Below are 24,301 nucleotides of genomic sequence, written 5' to 3'. Positions count from 1 at the left end.
GCAGATAGTTTAAAAAGCCAAAGCAGCACAAAAGTAACAAGAACCCAAATATTTAAGAAAAACAAAAAGTTAAGAGTGACAGAACTGAGAAAAATACTGCAAAGGGGTTTTAATGAGAAGAAATCACAACATGTTAATATCTCTCAAAACATGTGTCATTATCTTTGTATTTAAAATGTTTCATGTAGGCAGTTTCAGAAATTATGCGGTTGAGGTTCCCAGGACACCAGGCCAGACTTTGAGTCTTGTCAAACCCAGGCAAGCTTTGAAGTGTCACAGCTTGGTGAACTTCATGTATTTGTCTCAACAGGTACCATGGCCCTGGTGACTGCTCTACCACGAGCTTGGTGACCTCTGCAGTCCCACACCCGGCTGGAGACAGAAGAGGAGCCTCTGGTGTGGGCTGTAGTGCTGTCCATGGGTGCTGGATGCAAATGTGAGATTACAAAACAGGGGGCTTTCAAACTTGGGAGACACTGTATTGTATTGATGGTGCAAGCTAGGTGCTAGGTTTGCTGATGACACTGGGATCTTTTCCATAGTATTATCACTCATTGGATTTCTCTTCTTTCCCAGGAGTGTCTTGTCTTGTGTTATCTTCCTTGTCTTTACTTTTATTTACTTTACTTTACTTTTATTTATTTTATTTTATTTTATTTTATTTTATTTTATTTTATTTTATTTCATTTCATTTCATTTCATTTCATTTCATTTCATTTCATTTCATTTCATTTCATTTCTTTTAATTTGTCCTAGCATTGGAATTGGGATGGAAATGTTTCTTTCCACCGCACAAAATGCTTCATGGTTCTGAAAACCGAGCCCTGTTTTTTTATATAGAAAATGACCCTCAATCCTTTGGTGTTTTGTGTGCAAGAAGTGGGCAATAGCTACTGTGCCCCTGTCCTGTGGATTGAGGCACTCAGGATACAAGAGTTCAGTGCTCTTGTGATTACTGTGCAGATGACAGGTCTCAACTGTCTTTTTCTAGGCTACTGATTTATCTTACAGTGTCACACTCTTTGAACAGAAATAGGACCCCTGTCTTACCCTTGTTAATAGATCTCTGCATACTACTAGCACCTCTGTAAAAAAATGTTGTTTCCAAGGCAGGTGCTATTGTTTAGACGGCATCCATTCTCTCCTCGATCTATAAAAAATAGTTAATTAAAGACATTTTGAGCTCTTTGGAAAGCATGAGTGCTCATTCCCAGCTGGCAGCATCCTCACTGTCAGTGGAGACAACTGTCAAGAAGAAAGCAAGGGCAGCTGGAGAGCAAAAGGTGAACTTCCATCGAAGGAGCACCTACCTCTGAAAGGCTTTGAATATCAACACACAGACCTGGAGCTTGATTCTCTTCAATGGTGAGAGGACCACAATATGTTGTTTTTAGGATATGTCAAGATCTGCAGCATTTCCTCAACAAATTGCAACAGAAACCTGGACAGAGAAATGGGCTCTGCAATGAGGTTCAGGTGAACATCTGGATGGCAATATCAAGTCTTGTAATTGCTACAGCCTCCAGTAAAATTAATTTTTAAGACTTTGACTTTCTAAAGGCCACATGTCTACAATTACCTTTTTTTTCCCCTCTTTGTGCCAAGATACATTCTTTCAAGAAAAAAGTATTGCTAAGCAAAGGGCACCTGTCTAAAATTACTAAGGCTCAAGTAAGAGATTTGCAGATCAACTTTGCTGCCCTTTTCCCCTTGCGGTAAAACTATATGCTTTGCCCACTGAGAACAAGAGAACATGCCCTTGCCTTGATTTGTGAACTTTAAAAAACGCTGAAAAAAAGATCTGGGAGGAACTAGAATGCAGAACTGTCCTTCAGCTGTGAAGGCTTTATTTTTCCTGGTTTCTTAAAAGGAAAATGAGGATACTATGGACATATCTGTCTTTATTCTTGTGGTCTTTTTTTTTTTTTCTTCTCAAAATAATTATTGCAAGGATTTACACCATTTCTTGATTTACACTCTAAGCAAAACTAATAAATTTCCAAAAGGAAAAAAAAGACAAAAAAGAATTCACTCTTGAATTTGTTTGTTTTGGTTGTACTTAGACTTAGTCAGAAAATGGAATTTACAACCTGTATGGAATTGTGGGATATCTGTATTTCATTTTGGTCTTCACTCAGTATAAAAAACCCAAGTATCACTGCTGCAAAAATGTTGCAAAATATTTTGATTTAGAATTACCTAGACATTCTTTATTTTGGCATAGAAGTTGAAAACAATTTTCTGCTGTGAAATAGCCATCAGTCTACCTCCTCTCTATATGTGTCTTCTCTTGTGTGATTTTAAACTGAAGGTTAACTGTATGACCTATTTTTCTACTGAAAATAATAATTTTATCAAAAGAAGCTTCCATCAAAATACATAACTGCCAAATGATTCTCATTAGGGCCCTGGTTACATCTCGGGGACTGTAAAAGTATTTTTTTTTCAACAACTGCTATAAGGAATCCAGGAAAGACTCTGTTCAGATGAGCATGACCCACCTTCACTCACATCTCAGAACTTTCCCATTTGTCAGTCTCTGATCCTCCTTTGCAACCTCTGCGATGTCTCGCCTGCTGGATCTCAAACAACTTAAATCACAGCCCCTGCTGTGGTCATTGTATTCGCTGCAGTGCTAAACCGCCAAAGGACAAGAGGACAAGAACAGCTGTGCAAGGCCCATGGAAGTATTTTGTGCTCTGGATCACTGCAAGATCTTTGTCAACTTATTAGATGAGGATCATAGAAACAAGAATAGAGTTCAGTCAGCTGGCGTTATTAAACTGCTGACAAAATACCATTTCCTGCTCCTGATAAAGCCAGTCGTAAAAGTGAGTAAATGTTTTGGCCTTTTGCAGTGGATCTCTCATGATTCAGGTGTGACCAGCATTGGTCCTTACCTGGCACATAAATGGCCAAAGAGCTGGTTCCTGAAATCCTTTGTAATGGAGGAGATCAAGCAATAATGGCTCATTTTTATTACTGTTTGTTTTGTGACAGTAAATATTATTATGACACTGCTTTGTTCCCATGATAATGCCAACAAAAATTGCTGTGCTTTATTGTACATTACAAATCACTTTTCCAATAAAAATGTGTTTGCAATTGGAAATATCAGGGAAACCATGCAAGAGGGTATTCTCCTTAGTTATTCTTAGTGTGTGTTGATCATTTCCACTGTATGCTGTGCATGAAAATTAAAAGTATACAGCTGAGGACTAAGGGTCAGCATCACTCCACAGTTTAGAGATTGTCCAGTCTGCTGACATACTTCAAACCTATGATAATATTACAACCCTACTGTAATCAGCTGAACTATGGCAATTTACTCCGTATCAAGATTTCTGCTCCAATTTTAATTGTTTAATTCCCACATGCTGAAGAGAGCTGTGGATCAGTCTCTCTCTTTCTCTCCCTTATTAGAACAAAGTCTCTCGTGGTGCAAAATGGTGCAGCTTTATGCACGCCAGTTCTTTTTCCATTTGTTTCATGAAAGCAAGAAAACAACTTGAAAATCCAGAAGCTGTTTTAGCACCCCAAAATAAGTTTCCCATTCATCCCAGTACGTGCATTCACCTGAAAGAAGAATTTAGCTCCAGTTAAGTCAAAATTGGTATCCTTTTTTCTAAGACCAAAAGGCTCCTGTTGCTCATTTTCTAGAAATATATGTACGTGACTTGATGATCATGAGGGTCTCTTCTAGCCGAAACAATTCTATGATTCTGTGTTGCTCTCATAAACAGTGTGTGTGTCAGGTAATGGTATATGTACTTGTACCTGCTTGTTTTGGATACAGGAGAGTCAAGCATGTACTTGAAAAGCTTCCAAGTTTTACACAAGTATAAATTCTCCTAGGCACTCAGCAGCCCCATCAGATACATAAAAGTGGTATTAGGGTGGTTCTGTTACCTGGGTTTAAAACAAAACAAAATAAAACTGCTTGCTGGTTGTATTCTTTTACTATCATGCTCCCTACAACTCTGTGCAAAGTAACCAGAGCAGCAAAGTCAGATTACAGCCACTGACATGAGAGGTGGCTTAAAGTGTGATAGTCAGTGGAGCTGAGAAGCATTTCTCTCTCATGAAGTAATGCATGCTGATAATCCTAGATACCCTTCAGCAGGAAGAACAGCTTTTGATATGGCTCATTTTTCTGCTTTGAGTGAGATTTGCTGAGTGTCTGGGTTTCTGTCAACCATGGGACAGATTTTCAAAGGCATCTCAGGCACCAAAGAGCTCAAAACTAAGGAGACTTGGTGGTTTCTGGATCCTTGAGCTGCTTCTAGAATGTTCTCCTTAAAAAAGAAAAACAAACAAACCAAAACCAACCTCCACAACAAAACACGAAAACAAAACAACAAATAACCCCCTCCTAAAAACATGAGAAAGAAGTCCAACCACTTACCTGGGACAAGCGATAAGTGGTGTGGGGACAAGAGGCGCAGCAACAGGAAATAGGTCAGTGTTTTAAGGAACAGATTGAAAGTGTCACTTTCTTTTTTTTTTAACTGGAGATTGCAGGCAATTAAATGATACATAAAGGGTCTTCCCTTGTATGGTGGCAGTCCCTGCTGGCAGCAGCAGACTGTGCTCAAACCCTGTGATACACAGGGAGCTGTGTCTCCCTTACAATGCTCTTCAAAAGATGCTGCAGGTCCATGAGCAGTTTGCTTTGCATCTCCACGCACTTGGATTTCACTCCACTTTCGGTGTGTGAGCTCGGCTTTACAGATCTGAGCACTGGCGCCTGGTGTGGTTATGGCTCTGACCTGGCACACTCACCCGCTGGCTCTGGGCAGGGAGCACATTGCACCCAGAAGGAGTCAGTAGCTGATCCAGCAGTTGCCTGCTGTTTATAGGAACTGCTCACAATCCCACAGTAAGTTGCCAGAAAGCTGCTTTCATGACAGACTGCATTCCTTTCCCCCTCATTGCTCCCCTCTCCACACGGCGTAGCTGGATTTCCAATTATGGTTGAACACTGATGTGTCTTTTGTCCCCCCTTTTATTTTTGTTTCTAACCTCAGAAGCCATTGCCAACCTGCTCTTCTCTTAACTAACCATATTCTTCCCTCATCAACATGAACAAGTGCGGCACCACTGAGCCCTGTGTAAATAGCCACAGTGACATCTGAAACAACAGAAATGTTAGTATTCGCTTGATGGGGGTTTTTAACAACATGCTTGGAGATGTGGAGGGTTTGCTTTACATCTGCAGCAAATTCACTATGTGATCTGTTGATGGGTTGCAGATGGCATCATGAGCCACTGCTTGCAACAGAAGTAACAACCCCGGTCGCATTTTACCACATTAAACAATTTACTTGGGTGGTAATTACATAGCAATTAACTTTGCTGCCTTGCAAATGCTATGTGAGCAGTCTGTCTTTTTCAGTTTTTTCTTCTCCGTCAGTTTCAGCCTTTTATCTGTGGCTGGGTACAAGTGTTCCTGCCAGAACAAGCTATTAGGAAATGAGAGCCAGCCATGATCTCCTTGGGAAATAATGTCTGCTTCTCTGGGCAGGACTGGGAGATGAACTACCAGGGTAGTATTTTAGCTACCACTGGATTACTGTTACCACTTAAAAGATGGGCCTCTGTCTTGATTGACACATTCGAATTCTAGTCAAAAATCTACAGCCCAGGCTCCTTCTGCAGTCCCTAGATGGACTAGTACCTCACCAGGGTGATTCACTCCAGCTGTCTAGTGGTGAGGTGAATTTCTTGAGCTGAATATAGAGGTCATGTGAACAAGATCCTACTTTTAAATAAATATATGTGAAGTGAAACAAGCCCTGTTCTGCATGGTTACAGTACTGAAATTCTAAATAGTATATAAGGTGTGGAGAATGTCTGTATAATGAGAGAAGCATTGACTTAGTTGTCTTAAAAAAGAAGCTTTGCTTACAGGTGATAAGACAAAGTAGCTATCTGATATTATTAGGCGTTATAACGTGGAAATATACAGTGGAAATCTTAGTGTAGAACTGAGGGTGATATCAATTGCTGGGACAATCTGTGGTGCTCTGTAGTGCATTCTTGAACACTTGGCATGAAGACTGAGCATCTTTCCAAGAGATGTGTTGTGATGGATACAAATGATGAGTGACAAATTAATGGACTGAGTACTGTATGGACAATCAATATACATTGGATGACCATTGCAATCTTTTTGAAGCAAAGGTTATGAAAAAAATATTACATATATATTTTTGTCTACAAGTTTTGATGTGCATTGTTTTTGTACAATTTGGTGTTATGGCAATAAAAATACAGAGAGAACCCTTTGGACACACGGGCTGTCCAATGTTGATTCAACTATAGGAGCTGGTCCTTGGGTTGTAAATCTTTACAGCATATGACACATCTGTGTTGTGTTAACGGATTTTCATCACTAGAATTATTAATAATCATCTTTAAGGAAGAAAGGTGATCATGGAGGAAGGCATTGCATGAGGACACGAGGGATTCAACTTCCATTCTGCCAGAGCTTTCCTTTGTGACTTTGTTTGACTCACTCAGGCTCAGCACTTCCAATGCTCTTAAGATTCCTTTTGAAATCAGCAGGAGGCTGATTCATAGCTGAGCTTCAGGCTATATAGGCTGTATACAGACTTTCTACTATAAGAGTATAACAATGCCATCACTACTAGTTTGACACCTACACCTAACAATGAGCCACTGTGTCTGTCTGTTATCCAGAGTTGCCAGACATTTGGTCCCTAATCCGTCAAGAAAGAACTATGGTAGTCTCAACCTCTAGTCTGGCACCTTCAGTAGGAGGTCTGAATGCAGCATTTTTTTTCCCCCGTTCCTCTTCCCTTTCCACAGAGAATGCAATCACATTATGTGTAGACACTTCTAATTGCAGATGCAGCTCCAAGTGCTGTTTGAGCATAACTAAAAGCCAACCACACACGGCAGTCACATTTGAAAAGTTTCTTTCAAAGGCTTTCTCATTTTGAGCAATGCTACCGGACATCATGGAATTGCCCACTTTGTACAGAATGGACTGTAAATTGATGAATTTTGCAGTATGGAGGAAAGGTGGCATCTGCAGAAGACAGAAGTTTGAAGTCCATTAAAAGTCCATAGCAGTGTTGTGTTATAATCTCCTCATGTAGCTTTTACTATCCCTGACCATCTGTTCTGACAGAACTTTATGTTCTGAACAAAACCCTGAATAAGATATTTTTCTAGTGCTCTAAACTTAATATAAACCAAGCTCTGATTACAGTAGGTTTGTGGGGTTTTTACCTGTGTTTAGACAGTTACTGTGCCAAAATTGCTGTAAAGCAAATGGTGTGCTAACTGCTTAGAAAACTAGACAACTTCAATTTTTCTCCCTTTCTAATATTTAGCAACTGTCATTTAGCTCTGTGGCATCTGGAAAAGCGCAGTCCAGCAAAAGCTGTTAACATTATTTTGATTATATGTTTCCATCTCTGACTATCTTACTTGCTATACCAGCTGCTAGCAGCACTAAAATGCATCTTCTAACAGTTTTTAGGGTTGCTATTATTATTATTATTATTTTCCTAGTGTGACACACACAGCAAAAAAGTTTTGTAATAGACAAGTTCATTTGCAGCTAGAAATTCCATTGTGCTTTATTTCTTCCAAAATTATGAGCATCTTCTCAGACTTATGCCAGATACAGGTGTGGAGAGAGGCTAATATTGCTGAAATTGCTACTAAGCTACCCGAGCCATCATGAGTGATGGAGATCAGAGTTTTTCCTAGTTTATGTACAGGACTGGCCAGGAATTTTCTGTGGAAATAACGACGCTACAGAAAATCCAGTTCTGGCAAAAGAGACCTTGCTACATTTTAGTTACAGTTTGGGTCAATGAAATAGAAAATCCTCATCTGTTAAAATGAACTGAAATTCTTAATGCTGGATCATTTTGAGACTAATCCATGTTTGTGTAAGATTGTAGCAATATTTAATAGAAGTGAACTGATAAGTGCTTTTGGCCACTTTTCTTTAAACACTAGTATTCCCTCACAGGACAACATTGACATCCTAATGTAAAATGAATTAAGGTTTGTGTTGTATTAAGGCAGTCTGGACTCCTGGATAAGTGTCCAACCGGGTAATGTCACTTAGTCCTTATACAGTGTAAACCAAGAAATTTCCTTATCTTCCAGATACTTACATGGTCTTCAGTACTACAGTGTAAGGTCACTATCTTCCTTCTCAACATCCATGAGAGGCCGCTGGTTTTTCTTTTTTACCTGTGAGAACTGAAGGCCAGTTCACAGACTCTTACAGCAGTGTGAGAATAGACAGCAAGCTCTGCTTTGTGCTCAGCTGGCTGCTGAGCTATTGTAAAGACAATAAGAAGGACCTGAGGCTTAAACTCTGCCTCTCCAAAATAGCTGCCAGAAGTAAGAGAAATGTAAACTGGTTTTATTTTCACCCAGGCTAAGTTAGATCTTTGTGGACAGAGGAGCTTCAAATGAAACCTCTGCTTCATTTGGAGCAGGGATTGGATTTGGAGCGTTTCTCCAAAATGAGCTACTGAAAATAACAATCCTTCTACTGGAAGATTTGCACTTTGTCTGGAATCACTCTTCACCCTGTCAGCATCTGGACCCCATTAATTCAATTAAGGACCACAACTGTTAGGACATCATTGCCTTCCTCCCTGTGGCCTCCTAAATACTTTCTTTCATTGTACAAAGTTGTACAGCCTTAGGAAGAGAAAATAACAGTCTGGTGACTCAAGAACTCTCCTAGAGCTGAGTCCTGATATCATGTTCCTGCTTTGGTCTGGAAAAGTGCAAAGCTGTATTTCTCCTGATGCAGAAATGGGCTGTAAAAGCTGGATCATGGAGGACAGAAGTGGCACCAGCCCTGCTGTCAGACTGCTCACCGCCTTGGGCCTCAGAGAAGTGGGGACAGAGGGCAGCACACAAATTGTGAATGCAGACAAGATTTTGTAGATCACCAGGTCACTTTGCACTGCACCGGGTGGCAAATTTGAAAATTTTGTGGTATTAAAATGTTGGACTTTTTCATCTAATGACCTGAGGTCAACCTGAAAAGTTTAACCAATCTCCTTTAGAAGCAGGTTTGTTTCTCATGTTGCTGATTAACACCTTAAATGAAAAGGACTGTAACTATACACTTATCATCTACGGCCTTTCTGGAAACGCTCCAGAATGTGACTTAGTCCCATGACTGTACACTAAGAAACTTCCTCTTCTACCGTGGTCTAACGATCTTATGTTACTGAGATTTATAGACTGAGCTAAAACAAAGGTGTGACTGCCAGGGTGTCAGTTGGGAGATGGGGGCACAGAGACATCCATAGTGCAGAGCAACCTGAGCTGCATCCTGCACTGATGATACCAAAAGTGGGCATGGGGAGCAGAAATGAGCATCTGAGAATCTGTCTCTCCTTCTTTTGATTTCTGACTGCTGAAGGTGAACTATGTTTAACTCACCCTGACACAGCTTCAGAGCAGCTAAGGGAAACAGGATATCACCAAACCTATAATGAAACTTCAACTTCTCATAGATGTCCCTCTCTACCTGAGAAATCCCAGTTAAGAAAACCTACAAGATTACTCTGCAGGAGAGCAGAAAAAAAAGAGTGAAGAAGATAATGGGAGCCACATGAGGAGACAGATATGCAAGGAATAAATTTGTTCACCGATTTTCATGCTGCAGTCACCCAGCATAGCTGTTTATCCCCTAAAATCATAGTATCATAAACCATAGGATAATTCAGGTTGGAAGGGATGTCAAGAGGTTGTCTAGTCCCATCATATGTGTTTTACACCTCATTCAGACTTTGTCCTGACCTGAGTGTGGCAATCTGTGAAATAACATCCTTGTTATCATGTGTCACATTATAAGGCCATTGCAGTGATACGCATCTCTCCAATCTGAGCTATAATCCTGAAGATTTTCCTGTTCTGCTGAAGCAAATACAGCCTCAGTATTCATGAGAAGTTTGACACTAAACCAGTGTTGAGTAATGTTTTAGCTGTAAACAATGTGGTCATGGGATTTTATGTGAGAAGAGAAGGGAAGGGCAATAAGGATTCACATCCGTGTTATGCATTCTCCATGTTATATACCTGCCCAGAGAAAGAAAGTCATGCATGGGTGATTGCTTAGTGGCTCCAGTTCAGAAACAAAAAAAGGGCATGTGAACTGTAAACACAAGGCTAGTTCTGTTGGCCTTAATCTGAATTTTCTTAGTGATGCCTCCTATTGTGTCTATATAATTTATACCTAATATCTCTACCTAATCTGCATATACATAAGAGGATACATCTCACACATAGAATAACCATGTAATTCTAACCAGCTGGTAGAAGGCATTAAATGCCTATGTACATGCCTATATGTTTTGTGAGTGCATGTTGCTATCTAAGTTCATCAACTTCATTCCCCCATCTGCTACAGAACTGAGGATATTTTAGAGAATTGGTAATCTTACAGTCATGCCACCTAAAACTGAAAAAAAACAACAAAATAATATAGGAAATTATGCAGCACTGGATGAAGATGAACAGGCTGGCTGCATTCCTTATATTCATTGTGAAGCTTCTGTTCCACATTTCAAAAATGTAAATATGACGAGCCCTCAGAGGAGTCAATGAGAGTTGAACTGCATCAGGGTCGTCATCACTCTCCTGGCCGTCTTGTGCTCATTGTAAGACAATCAAGACATTCTTGGTACTGTGCAAGAGTTTCAGAAGAAACTCTTTATAAGAAGGGAGTAATTCACTGGCTTGATCTTTTATGTGGTGCTTACTGAAGGAATCAGTATAGGTCATTTTGGGGTAAGGCATAGAAAGAAATGAAGGGAGGTGCTCTGGAATTCTCCACTTGTTCTTCTTCAACCTCTTGCTTATTTTTCAAACAAGGTCCTTTCTTCTTTTGTCAAAAAAGGCCAAACCAAACCCAAGAACAAGACCAGTATCATCTCAGATAGGGCCTCTCCTCAAAATATATCTGCACAGCTACTTCATTTATTCATCGCATTTCTTCTCAAAGCTCTCCTTGCCTGGTAGTTGCCAAGACCACCAGTTCTTTGTTCTCACACTTCTGAGCCTTGATCTACTTTGTCCTCTGCCCCTTGGGGTACAGGGCTGTTGTTTTATCCTGTTTGTACAGTGCCTTGTTTAAGCATCCCCTAAGGACCTTTCTTCTTTCCTTGTCTCCCCTTGACAACTCAACTGCTCTGAGAGGCTCTGAGGTGAAAATAGCTTCCTGGTCTTCCTGCAACTTCCTAGACATGGTTCCTTCCAGTCTGAATTACCCCTTGATTTTATGGATTTGTCAGAGCTGGATTCAGTGAGGAGGGAGAAGCAATTAGCTGTATCTTGTCCTGGTTTCTGCACCTCAGGAGCAATCACTTCAGCTTGTAATGAAGCACAGTCTCATCACATCATGCCAGAGTCAACCATGTGGTTGCTTACATCTGCTCAAATTAACATAGGGTTGGGTTCAGTTGGCCAGACGCTGACACCAGCTGTATTTAGTTCTCACAGCCTTGGCAGGTGCAGTAATTCGATGAGGTTAACCACCAGTTAAAGGGATGCAGAAACCACTTCTCATATTTCAAACTATTGTATTTTGTGTGGTAGGAAATATCCCTTCTATCTATATGGTTATTGATCATATCATTAAAATGTAACAGTGGCTGGAAACTAGAGCTATGCGAAAGTATCAGCAGTTTTATTTCCCAGAGATATTATCAAGAAATATCACCTCATGTGCCCTCTCCATCAGGTTTGCATTCAGGGTAACCCAATATGTCTAAGTTTAAAAAGAAAATGCCTAGCAATGGATGTGCATTGATGTTGTTTTTTTGTTGTTGTTGTTGTTGCCTTTTTTTTTTAAATGTTTGTTTTTCAGAAATTTTCCATGTTCAATTTCTGAACTTATGATTAAACAAATCAATAAATTTCTGAAGGGTACTATTTGCTAATTAACCCAGCATGGGAAGAGCCCTGGTGAAATGTGTGCTGTGTGTCCCCATACATGCTAGAGCCTTAACAGGGTCTGCACAGTTTGCTCACTAAAACCAGTCCTATGAATCTTCATTAGGCCAGAAATTATAGGCACTATCACAGCTCTAATTCTGGCTTTTCACATCCATATCTGAGATTGTGCATAGCAAATATACCACTTCATTTCCAAATAATTTACAAAGGGTATATTTTTCTCCACTGAGAAGTTGCATTGTAACAGCAATCAGCAATTCAGAGCTTTCAATTAAACATTGTGCCATTTATATGGCAGTAAAAATGAAATGGTAGAGCAGAATGGGAAGGAGTCTAAAAACAAGTGCAATTACACTCATTTTTATTTCAGACTCTTAAATTTTAATGCCTTTTACAGGTACATGAATAAATGAATTATGCAGGATTCACAATTGTCAGGAATTAATTCACACTGTTTCAGAAAGCTCTAGTTCAGCAGAGGTAGCAAAGGCAATGATATGTTCTAAAGGTATCAGCTGTTGGCCATAGGCTTCCAGTGATTCCAGGTACATGCCAACGAGTTACAGCACCTGATGTGTGGCTTGGGATCAGGGGGAGTGATCCTACCACATCCTGACAGAATCACTTAATACCACTATCAGTGAGAGAGAGCTGGTTTCTTACTTTGTCTCCATGGAGAACTGTTGTGAGTCTTAATCTCAGGCACAATTCCACCCCATCCTCAAGGACTATTGATGATATAAGTTGCTTTCTCTTGACAAGCAAAGTCACATACCTGTGACCTTCGTAACCATCATTATTAGCTCAGTTGCCTCCCATGAAAGTCCAAACATTGATTTTTCAGTTAGATTCACACTACATAAGCGTATCTGTAACTTGGGATCATTTCATTCAGGCTCCTCATGGGTCGCAAATTTCCTTCAGTTCAAGGCTGTTTACACCTGATGGGATGTACACTTGCTACCTGTAATTCTGGAGCTGAGGCTGCTGTTGTGATCAATGGAAGTTGTAACATTCCTCTGAGAATCTTACTTGGATGTCTGAAGTTTGATGACATGAATACTCCTCCTTTATCTGTGTAATTCAAAGGACATGTCTGAAATCACAGCTCCAGAAAGAAGCACTGATTTGACTAAAACAAGCACCTCAGTTCTCTCCTAAAGGTCTAGTATAGCCAGGAAAGAACTGAATCAAGCTTGACCTGGGTTATTTTAATTTTTTAGACAGGAACCCAACCCTTTACAAATTTCAGGGAACATCAGCTGCTGATCTGAATGATACCAAGCCCTTTTTGTCATGTTTTGAGTACTCTGTGCTCTGCCCAGTCAACAGAAATGAAGAAGCTGAGAAGCTCACATGGGATTTTCTGCACCTTGCAAAAATAAGAGCTTATGACACCATTGATCCCTATCAGTTTCTCCAAACAGCTGTAAATACCCAGACTGCCTTTCTCCAGCTCTTCTTCACTGAAGTGAGCCAGGGTTGTCAATGGAAAAACCTATTTTCCAGAGATACTTGCAACATAGACACACACATCATGTATTCAGGTATCTTTTCTCAGGTGTGAAATAGCAATGTAAGATCAGGTGGCTACAACACTAGTTTGCAGTGTGGGTCCTATACTCGTCATGATACGCTGCCAGGTGTGTCTTGCTCAGCAGCCACTACTCTCCAATTCCATTGTACCCTCCACATGCATCTCAAGGTTGGCTCACCATGAATTTTCAGCACAGTGGGCATGGAGCATGAGCAAGGCCATAGGATGCCCCATTAAATATTGCCCTAGCTGCAAAAGTATGTAAAAAGGGGACACAGATTCACATACGTAAATGTGACTCACTCATGCAGCTGACACGTTCAGTATGTGGACCTTCTGATCTGTGTTAAAAGGTTCACACAGGGACAAACAGGTTCAGAAATAAGAACTTTGCTTTTCAGCTTTACTTATATCCATTAAGTTAGTAGCCTTTTGGTTTCATGATCTTGGTTACAGGCTCTGGAAAATGCAACAGAACAACCTCCTCCTCCTTTTCCCTGTCCAAGCTTCTACACTGAGTTGTAGACCACCTGTTGTCACAGCACTGCATTTCTTTGTGTTAGTGTATTTTTTTAAACCTTCATTATTATTCTTCAGGGCATTACACTGACATCACTGCCATTCCCATCACGTCAGGGGAAACGGGCTAGATAAAAAGGCAGTTCTGTCTGTTGTCTGTCTGCACCGAAGACAACAGTTTTAGGGAAGAATTAGCATATGAGGCTATTAAAATTATTAAGAGTATCAGGTTCTAACTTTGCTAACAGCAATGTAACTTAACTCCCTTTTTCCATGGTGCCTTGTAATTTATTCTCATCTGAGAACATCCTTGATTTTGGGGCTAGAAACACACGTGGAGTTCACATGATTTGTCTTTGAATTAAAATTGTTGCTGACTCTCAGATGAAGAACTGAGATAGCGTTAAGAGGAACAAAGAGTTCTCCCAGTACTTCCCTCCCTTCCATCCCTTGTAGTGAGATCAAAGATTCCCGAAGTGTAACAATAGTGTATAGAGAAGGGAAAGACAAATCTTCATCCTGCTCCTGCTGAGGTCTTTCCCTGGTTTCAGGCTCCTTTCTGTATGATCCGTAGGGCAGGGTGCTCCCAGAAGAGTCCCAAACTCTTCGATACTTGACTACTCTGGCTTGGCTTTTTTGAAAGCCTTGTAGTCTTTGTTTGTATCCCCAGCCACAGCATGATGTCCAGCCTTTAACAGGAGGTTGGCTGATGCCTCAGGGATTGTTCTCCCACTGATAAGCATAAAGTTAAGGTAAATATAAACAAGGAAGATTTTTGTCAGTGATAAAGGATTAGCAGCAGCCAGGGAGGCAGCTTCTTGTTGATCATGCTCTGAGACGTATTTTTGGTTATTGCAATTGGATCTCCTGCAAATAATTCTACCCCTCTGCCAGCTGACCTGCGGCACCTTTCTCCTTTGTGTGCACTTGCAAAGAGGATGAAAAACAAACCCTACCTTGCTCCAGAAGACAAGGTACTCATCCATATCAGCTCACTGTCACTCATCTTGGATTTAAGCTCCTTTAACAAAAGTATAACAAACTCTAGCTCAGACTTCCTCTTCCAGAGCTGTCAGCTCCTCCCCACCACCCATCTGTCTTGTCCAAGGAAAGCTTTGACAATTCCTACACAGCCAAGAAATCTGATTTAGATCAATATAGTTGGTTGGACACCGATCAATGGTGGCACAAAAGTCTCAATAAGACAATACATGAAATGACTGAAAAAATATAAAAGTGAAACAAATGCACCACTCCCACAGCTGCAAACAAACTGGGGGAAAACAGAGTGTTTTCAGTGCTCAGCCTGATCTTTATTTGTTTTTAAATGACATGCCACTGGGCCAGCACTGCATAAAATTGTCCTAAGACTTCCTGTAAAAGGTGTTGGGATTTAATTCAAAAGAGTTGGAAAAGCACGTGTCTAAATGAAAGTGCATTCAGAGGACCAACTGTTGAGATGACTGTGCCACCCAAAGTCTTGGAGAATATAGTGAAAAACAGTCTCAGATCTGGCAAAGGAACAAACTCGGGACTGATCTTCAAATCGGGGCAAATATGCCAACAGGAATGTAAATATCAGGGTGGGCAAAAATTTGGATGTGGAGTTGCAGTCATAAAAAAAGCTGTAATAACGACCTATAAAAGTGATTGTTTCTTGTAACATTCTGATTTTGGTGTTTTTTTTCAGTTGGAAGGTTTCACTGGGTAATGGTCACCTTACTGTGGGAGGTACTAGAAAACAGAGCAATTCAAGGAAGAGCAATCAATAGCAAAAAGAATCTGATTTCAGAGGCATGGCACAGATTAATTATGCAAGCACGAAACTCCACTGATTTATATAGGAATGCAGGTAAACTGCCACTCAACAAAAGTGTGCCATTGACAGCCTCTAATGGCCATAAGATGAAAATGTGTGACTGGAGGCTGTGTGCAAAATAAAAAAAGAAAGAAACCCCTCTTTTTATTATTTGAAGGTAATAGGAGACATTGAGAAAACTCCTGATAGTGAAACGCTGTCAGGCTGTTGACTAGTCTCAAGGGAAAACTGCAGGAGTGGTAAGACTTATGGAGACTTGTAAGAAACAGCTGAAGGATTAGGCCACCCACCCCTGGCTCCTTAGCTGTCTTTAAGCACTTATCTTCCATTTCATTCAGTTAAAGTTGGTGTTTATCTTCCGGAACTAGTTGACATATAGAAAAGCACCCTAATGCCCTTCTGTTCATATTCAGCATATGCATTTTCACCCTAACTTTTTTTGGGGTCTCTATTAATTCAAATTATTCAACTGCAGGTGCAAAATCCTCCTGGTCCCTGTTTAAAAAGCTGATGGATGCCTGTTCCTGACATGCACTGATCTAATGCCCAAGTTTCAAAACTCATGAGTAACAATACGTACATGCCTGGTGGGAACAGAGTGGGAGAAAGCATGCTACAGTCATCCCTTTTGAGCTTGCAGAAAACAGTGCTAATAAGTAGGGGAAGAAATAGCAGTGGTGTCCAGGCATTAAAATCAGAAAGTCACCATATTGTTGGCCGATCTGTGCTCCATATTCCAAGGAGCTGTGAGTGCCAGCTCCGAGGGAAAAAGGCAATGAGAGACAGAGGAAAAGTGCTGATGTAGTCTGAAATAACTAGATGTGGAATTTTAAGGCATGAACGGGTGTGGACATCTTTGAATGCAATTTTGTATGGGTAAGTGCCCTGCAGAGCCCGGAGATCAAAGCTGGGCTCTGGTGGTGGAAGAGAGGTTTGTCTTTTGAAGAACTGGGGGAAAGCTCAATTCATGAGCAGCTGATAAGTGGATAAATGAGAGGGTTCAGGGATGAGAAAATCAGAACAATGAAAAAAAAATGAAATGAAAATGAAATGAATGAAATGAAATGAAAATCAGAACAATGAAAAGTTTGCCAGGACTAAAAACATCATCCTCTGCATGTTTCCTCTTTATGTTCTTTCAGTGGGCTGGCCCTGATCCAGCAAATGCTTGGATAGAGCTCATGGTTACATAAAGGAAAGAACCTGAAATCTCTCTTTGTCCTATGTGGACCCACACACGTATAGGTGTATTTAAAACTTGTCCTACCGGGAAGTGAAGAATTGCCACTGGATTTGCTTGTGAGGCACCACCCTTCCCTTCATCTCTATCCAATTTCTTTGTCTGTGACATGACTGAGGTTGAAAAGGGCCTCACACATTTATGTGTCTGCCACTAGCAATAAATATAAAATTAAAACAAAAAATCTGGTGGAAGAAAAACAATAGGCTTTACTTAATTCCCATAGTCTCCTTGTTTTACTTCTGGCCATATGTGTGGGCTCTGCTACTATCCTGCTTTCTACCAACTCAGTTCTCTCTAAGTCCTTTCTTGCTCGTATAATGCTTACCAAGTTTACACAGATCTTTCCGTACATATATTTACTGGTGATTTCTGCAGCAAACTTCACATTTAATCTGCACAGAAGATCTTGAAGACAGACAGACATAAATCAGCAGCCACAACAACAACAACAACAAAACAATCAGAAATGGAATGAGCAGAGATTTTTTTTTCTCCTTCTTTGCCTTCTGCTAACCACCCCTCTCATCTCTGTCCAACAGTGAAGACACATGCTCCACCCTGCTTTGTCCATGCAGAATGCTGCCCCTGGCAGGAAGGGGCCTCGTGCCACATCTGTGTTGCACAGTGAAGACAGAGGGAAAAGAACAAGCCGACATGTCTCTGACTGACCTGTCTCATTGATGTGGGTAACAACAGCACACATGGGCTCTACCAGGCAGTAACTCTCAGAGACATAGTAGAATCATAGAACAGTTTGGGTTGGAAGGGACCTTCAAAGCTCATCCAGTCCAACCCCCTGCAATGAGCAGGAACATCTTCACCCAGATCAGGTTGCTCAGAGCCCCATCCAGCCTGGCCTGGGATGTCTCCAGGGATGGGGCATCTACTACCTCTCTCGACAACCTAGGCCAGTGTTTCATCACCTTCATTGTAAAAAATTTTTTCCCCACGTCTGGCCTGAGAAGCCCTGCCTGTGCTGTCCATCAACACAGGGGGCATACAAGTGAGGTTGTGCTGCTTCAGCTTTCATCTCTGCTCAGCAAGGGGTTATTTTGGCACAGGCACAGTAACATGTACCTACTTTTGGAAGAGAGAAGTAGGAAATAGGGAAAATAAATCCCCAACTTACTCTCTCCCCGACCCCATTTTCCCCTAAAGTAACTCCCAGCAGGGCAGATCTGTGAACTTCTACCTTTCACCGCTCTCTCACAAAACCCACAGACGAGCATGGGCAAGCATTGGCACATCTGACCAGGAGCTGCTCTCCTATATATGAGGAAGGGCCTGCAATCTGGAGGCAGCTTCCACCTCTTAAATCAGAGGCAGTGACCCCTTTCACCTCCTTCTAGCAATGGATGTGAATAATACGACACAGAGAAAGGAATAATTTAGTCTAAATTTGAGGAAGCCAGTCCTTGGTTATTGATGTTTATATTATATTGAGCACAGGTTTTGCAGCCATTGCATTGCCATTTTCCAGCATTCCATAGACTTGTGCACTGACAAATTTCAAATTGCATCAAACAAGCTCTTAGAGGAGAAGCTACTGGTTTTGACAGCTGCTTTAAACACCTAGGGAGGCCTTGAGAGTCAGTTTGCATGTCTAGGTTAAGCACATGAAATTGATATATCAGCAAAGTAGCTAAGTTATTAAGAATGGTGGGATTATAACAGTCGTCAGAACTCTGTCACCATCCTGGGTTGCTCTCAATTCTTGTTTTCCAGGCTACCTGTGCAACAAAACGCTGTTTCTTGGTATCTGGTGAATCCCATAGTGTTACAGTCTCACAGTATCATGAGGAGCATGTAGCTGAAGCGCCTCATCTGTGCTCTCAGTAATTACAACTCTGGCCTAGATTTTTTACTGTTCAGCACGTTAAAGTTGGAAAGGTCCCATTTTGCCATTTGCCTCAGTTAGTCTTCTTTCCCATTCTTCTCTGACTAGCATGCAAGCCTGGGTTGCAAAGACTGCCTGTAATAAAATAAGGTGATTTAAAGCAGCTGAAGATACTGTTACCAGTCCTATTTCACTGGATTTGAAAACTCAGCTCTAAATCTCGACCAGCCTAGCTTTGCTGGGCTTTGGCAAACAAAGGTTCCTACCTGAAACACATAACATTTGTTGCACAGATGTAAGAAATCCATCTGTGGTAACACAAACACGCACAAACCAAACTCACTTTCAGAGCAATCCATCATCTTGGTGATTCTTTTCCTTTCCTTGTTTTCCCATGGAGATGATTAATTCACTTGAAAACTCAGTCCTTCATCTTGAGAGCTCAGGCAAGGCTTGTTCGGGAGAAGCTCTAACCAAGATACGCGAGGACATTTGTAACTGAGCCAAGAGGCCCCATTCCAGCTCCAGCTGATGTGCAGCACAAACAGCTGATCCAGACATCTCCCAAACAGCTGGCAGGATGCGGCCCACAGCTGTTAGAAAAAACATCAAGGAACAGTATTTAAAGAAGCAGAAAAGATAGTTTAAATCCTATAACCTAGGGCCTAGCAATACACAAAGGAAGATGTTTTCAAGCACACTGTGACATATATATTTGTATGTGCATATGCACACGTTTAATTGCAATGGGTTATAATAAGGGAATTTGGGATGATAGTAGCCTCAGTGGAGCTAGTAATGTCAAAGCTATATGTGTTGTTCAGCTCCCAATAAGAATATCCCCTTGGGATCATCCCTCCATGTGAGGAAGAGAAAGCAAAGAGAAATGGCTGGATCTGTGTGTGTGGCTGCTCCAGTTTTTAAGGGTGTGGAGTTGCGTTAGTGAAGTCATTTCCTTTCTTCCACGTGATGCAAAGCCACACCAAGAGCTTTAATAGATCCCTTGTACACGAGGCAGCAAAAGACACTGAGGCCATCTGTCTTGCTGCTAAATAAGACCACTGTTTTTAGATCTCAGAGTTGCTTAAGGTCAGATTTGAAAAGAAATTTAGGAGCCTAGAAGTAATGTGTTGCAATGCTTGACATTTAGGAGCCAGGTCTCTGGAGGAGGATCCAGAAACTGAGTGTCTTTGCTCCTTATATGGAGCCTGAGGAGCACTGGTGTCTCCAGCCTGCAGCCTGGACAGGGAGGATATGCAGCTACAGATACTGAGGAGGCGTAGTGTGGGTGACGTCCAGTCCTTTCAGTTCTCCCATTCTGGATAACAAGAAAAAGACAAGAAAAATGTTGTACTGACTTGATTTGGTACCTGAGCTGATTTCCTTCAAGTGAGGTCACTGTTTTGGGCTGACACAGGATTGTACATAGGTCATATATGGTGATACGTCCACCTGCAGCTTGAGGTCTCCAGTACTTTGTCACATTAAAGCTTGAGGATTAAATGCAGTCAGAGATGGAAAAGCCTTCTTAGCTGCTGAATCCCAGCCCCCTGCAGTATGGGATTATCCTTTTGGTAGATCCTGCTGTAGCTCAGTCAGTACAGGAAAAAGAAAACCAAATGAAATGAGATACTTGGCTTCATGGAACTCAATTTGGAAGCTGTGCTTTTATGAACATCTGGTAATGCTGCCTCCCACTCATAAATGTCAAACACAGGACCCTCCATGTCCCTTTGGTCAGGATCTTCCTCTTCTGCTGCAACACGTTAACCAGGAAGAATTTAAAGCATTTCCTCCTTCCAAGCAGGTTAGAAACTGCATGCTTTTAAGGAAAAAAAGGTTTGTTTCCCACTACTTTATTTTTACTTTTTGGTCAGAAGGGACCATTTTATATCTTCTCATTCATTAAAAGTCCTCATGCATTTTCCTGGTCTTTGTGTCAGAAACAGATTTATCTTTCCTTATTATATTCCTAAATTTCAGCTGAGCCTGGAAGTTTATGTCTTTCTATAAGTAACTGTAGGTCAGAGCTTTTACTTCATTATATAACAATTTTTTATTTAATTGGAGCACTCTGAAAGATCTAAATCAGGAAGGCCAGCTGGAGGTCTGTGGGTTGGCTGTGGTCTGAGGACCAAATCCCTATGGAGAAGACAGGGACATCTGTTTTGGCAGTGAATATGTTGCCATAATTGCAGCTTGCTCCAATGCCAGCCCTTGGTGGACACATGAACCCAGCCACCACGACTGTTGTCTGGACATGGATGGAGAACAAAAGACCCCCTGCACACAACCTAAGCCTGGCAGTTACCTCTATACCAGGTCTCTAGTTTGGCCTCCAAAACAGAGTCACGAAACTAGGATTTGTGTCCTATGGTTGTCAAAATCATATGATCAAGGTTAAGTCATTTGCCATCGTAAACACAAAGAAAATTTAACAACTGCTGGCATGTGGATCATATTGGAAACTGAAGATGGACTCTAACACTTAGATTACAATGGATTAAACTCAAATGATGATAGCCAGTCCTAATGTCAGGGCAGCCTTCCTCCTGCTGTGCTTTGTCCTTCCCACATGTGCAGAACATCTACAAGATGGCCACCCCAGCACAGGAGCAGCAGAAGACAATGTGTTCCTTGTCTTCTGTTATTGGGTTACACAAACTTCCCCACTTCCAAACTCACTGAAGTCAATGTACATTTTCTTCCACAGATTTGGTTTAAAACTGCTGAAGGCGAGTATAGCTCAAGAAAGAAAAAATACAGCCATTGATTTCTTCTCAAAGGTAAAGGACGATAACACCCTATCAGTGAAAACAGCCGCTGGTACAAGTGTTCCTTGCTTGATGCTAGTTTGGTGATCTCTGACTGTATAGGGCTGCAGTTCCTAAAGGTATTTTCCTTCCTTTCCCACCTCAAGCAGCCATCCTGTAAGACCCTAATGAACTGTCTTATGTGGTCCCTAATGCAGTGGGTAGAAGTGAAACAAATCCACGTAACCAGACTATCCACAAGGGTTTAGCTTCACATTTAACATTTATCCTCCTGTTATACAGAACTACCTGTGCGGTGTCTCTGGTTGCTGCCTAGAGGCAGTTACAATAATGGTGATATAGTCCTCCACTGGAAGCACATAACCTCCATTAATGAGCTCCTGTGTATGAAAAAGGGACCATATTCTAAAGGAAAAATCTTTAACTTTCTTACTATCAAATTTATGCAGAGATAAGCCAGATGAAATGGCTGCAAATCAGCTTATCCAAGAAGCACCATATGCTTTTTTATTTTATCACTTGTCTTAAAATGGTGTTCAGTGATCCTAGCCCAGAAAAGAGAGAACTTAATTAGAGACTGCCCTTGACTTAAGAAGCTTGTAGACTAAGCTCAGATGGTACACAATGTAAGAAAACCAAAAGAAAGGTCTAGTAAGATAACCTTGCTGTAACTCTGTAACTTAAAAAATGACAAACTGTTTCTGTGTTCCTCATTTCTGCATTCATGAACAGGGCCCTTCAGAATCCCATTAGCCAGTGTTATTTTTGTTTCCCCCTTCCTTTTCCCCAGTATTGGCTGTACCTGTCAAAAAGTTGGCTTACGATAAAGATAATTTCCTCCTGTACCTTTCTCTCCAACAATACACACACCAGGGTGAAACTCCTTCCCAAATGGGAGTATACTACATGTACTAAACAGAATCAAAAATCAATGCTTTTACTGTTCTCTGAAAGCTACCAAGGGGTTTCCTGGCTGATGCACCTTCATTTCCTTATGGGGAGTGTCTGTAATATGCAATCCTGGCACACCGTTAAGAAACACTACTGGCTAATAGTTCTCCAACCAGAAGTCCTCCTACTTGGGTGAAATTTCTCATATCTTGTTGTCTAGTACTTGCAAGGATGTGGACCAGAGCACACAGCTGACTGTTAATAAGTTTTAATGCAAAAGATTACACTTTTCGACAAGCAATTCAGCAGAGTTTACTGACTAAATTCAAGGAGCTTTGATGAAATATTTTATTCAATATTTCAATATTCAATATTTCTTGACCCTTTTTAAGCCCATTTCAAGAAACTTCAGTGTTTCCTTGTCAAACAACCCACCCCAGACCTGCAGCAGAGGACACAGTTGAACCCTGTTCATCACATTCACCTTAACAATGCAGCTGTGTTTTGTTACAGAGCATTTTCAGAGCTGTTTCCATTTATCCTCCAACCACTCCATGACAACACTCGATGACAAAAAAGAACTGGACGTATTTTAATGGTGGCCCTTACAGCCAACGACATAAGTTAAAAAATTTCATTTCAGCAAAGCACATACTAATTTTTTCAAAGCATTTTGGCCTAACAGAATCGTAACTGTCTACTAGGAGAAGTAATTTTATTCTTCTGGATGTAGTCTGCATGTTTGCTTGCCTACATCTATCTGTCTTCAGTCTTATGATTTAGACTGTTACCTCTTCGGGATCTGGACTATCCATTTATTCCCTACCACATCATAGGCATGACCAGGACAAGGACTTATGTTTATTTAACTAAAAACAGCTGAAAAATTCTCCCATGTTCCTGGCACATCCTAGAAGAGAATGGGAGAATATTAAAGAATTTTTAATGGCTGCCAGTGAAAAAACAGTCCTTTAAAAAGTGCAACGTTTAAAACACTGTTAGAAGTTGCCCAACAGCCAACAATTCCCTCTAAATGTCTGTGGCAAAAGTACTAATAGTGACATATATAAAAAAAGCTTATAAGCCTATATTCATATAAGCTTTCATTAATAACTATTGTTCAACATCCATAAGGGACAGAATGACTTTGTACACAGGGTTGTGTGAAATAGCACTAAGATGTGATGACCTACACTTGATGTTGCTTCCTTGCCATCACATAAACAGGTCCTAAATGGCTTACTCTTATGCACAGCATGGTGCACACGTCACCCTTTAAGGCTTAAGTATATCTTCCTATTTAGTTAGTTAAAGCTGCAAAAGTTTAAGAACACGATCTGCTAATAGAAACACATTAGGTGTTATTAACCATAAACCAAGGAATTAATCAGAACTGTCTATATTTTTATGGAGCATCATTATGATAAATCATAAGCAATTTCCTGCTATTGTTTGGATAACATTTGCACTATCTATATAATTTCTTTCTAAACTATAAGTAACTAGGGAATTATTTGGCTGGGCTGATCGAGGATGTGGGGAAGTGACAGTGTAAATGCTAGACTCTCGTTGGGAGGGAAAGGACATGGTCACACTCACAGCAGTGGGTAAAGTTCCTGGACTACAGAAGTTCCACTGAAGACATAGAAACAATCCAGTGGTTAAACACTTATTACTGTTTTTTTAATTTTTGTTGGAGCTTACACTGGCC

The 24,301-nt window shown here is 40.9% G+C and overlaps 1 long non-coding RNA gene across 1 annotated transcript in view; it reads left to right on the top strand.

The window, feature by feature from the left end:
• Positions 1 to 314: 314 nt before the first annotated feature.
• LOC135578707 (uncharacterized) overlaps positions 315 to 24,301 on the top strand; it is a 33,681-nt gene continuing 9,694 nt past the window's right edge. The window contains exons 1-2 of the long non-coding RNA XR_010470806.1: positions 315 to 436; positions 21,639 to 21,711. This is a non-coding gene — a long non-coding RNA (uncharacterized LOC135578707). The remainder of the gene's footprint in view (positions 437 to 21,638; positions 21,712 to 24,301) is intronic.

Source organism: Columba livia, chromosome 2 (genome assembly GCF_036013475.1).
Source record: "Columba livia isolate bColLiv1 breed racing homer chromosome 2, bColLiv1.pat.W.v2, whole genome shotgun sequence".
Taxonomy (NCBI): Eukaryota; Metazoa; Chordata; class Aves; order Columbiformes; family Columbidae; genus Columba; species Columba livia.
Note: the sequence above shows the minus strand (reverse complement) of the source record. Positions and strands in the feature narration are given on the sequence as shown.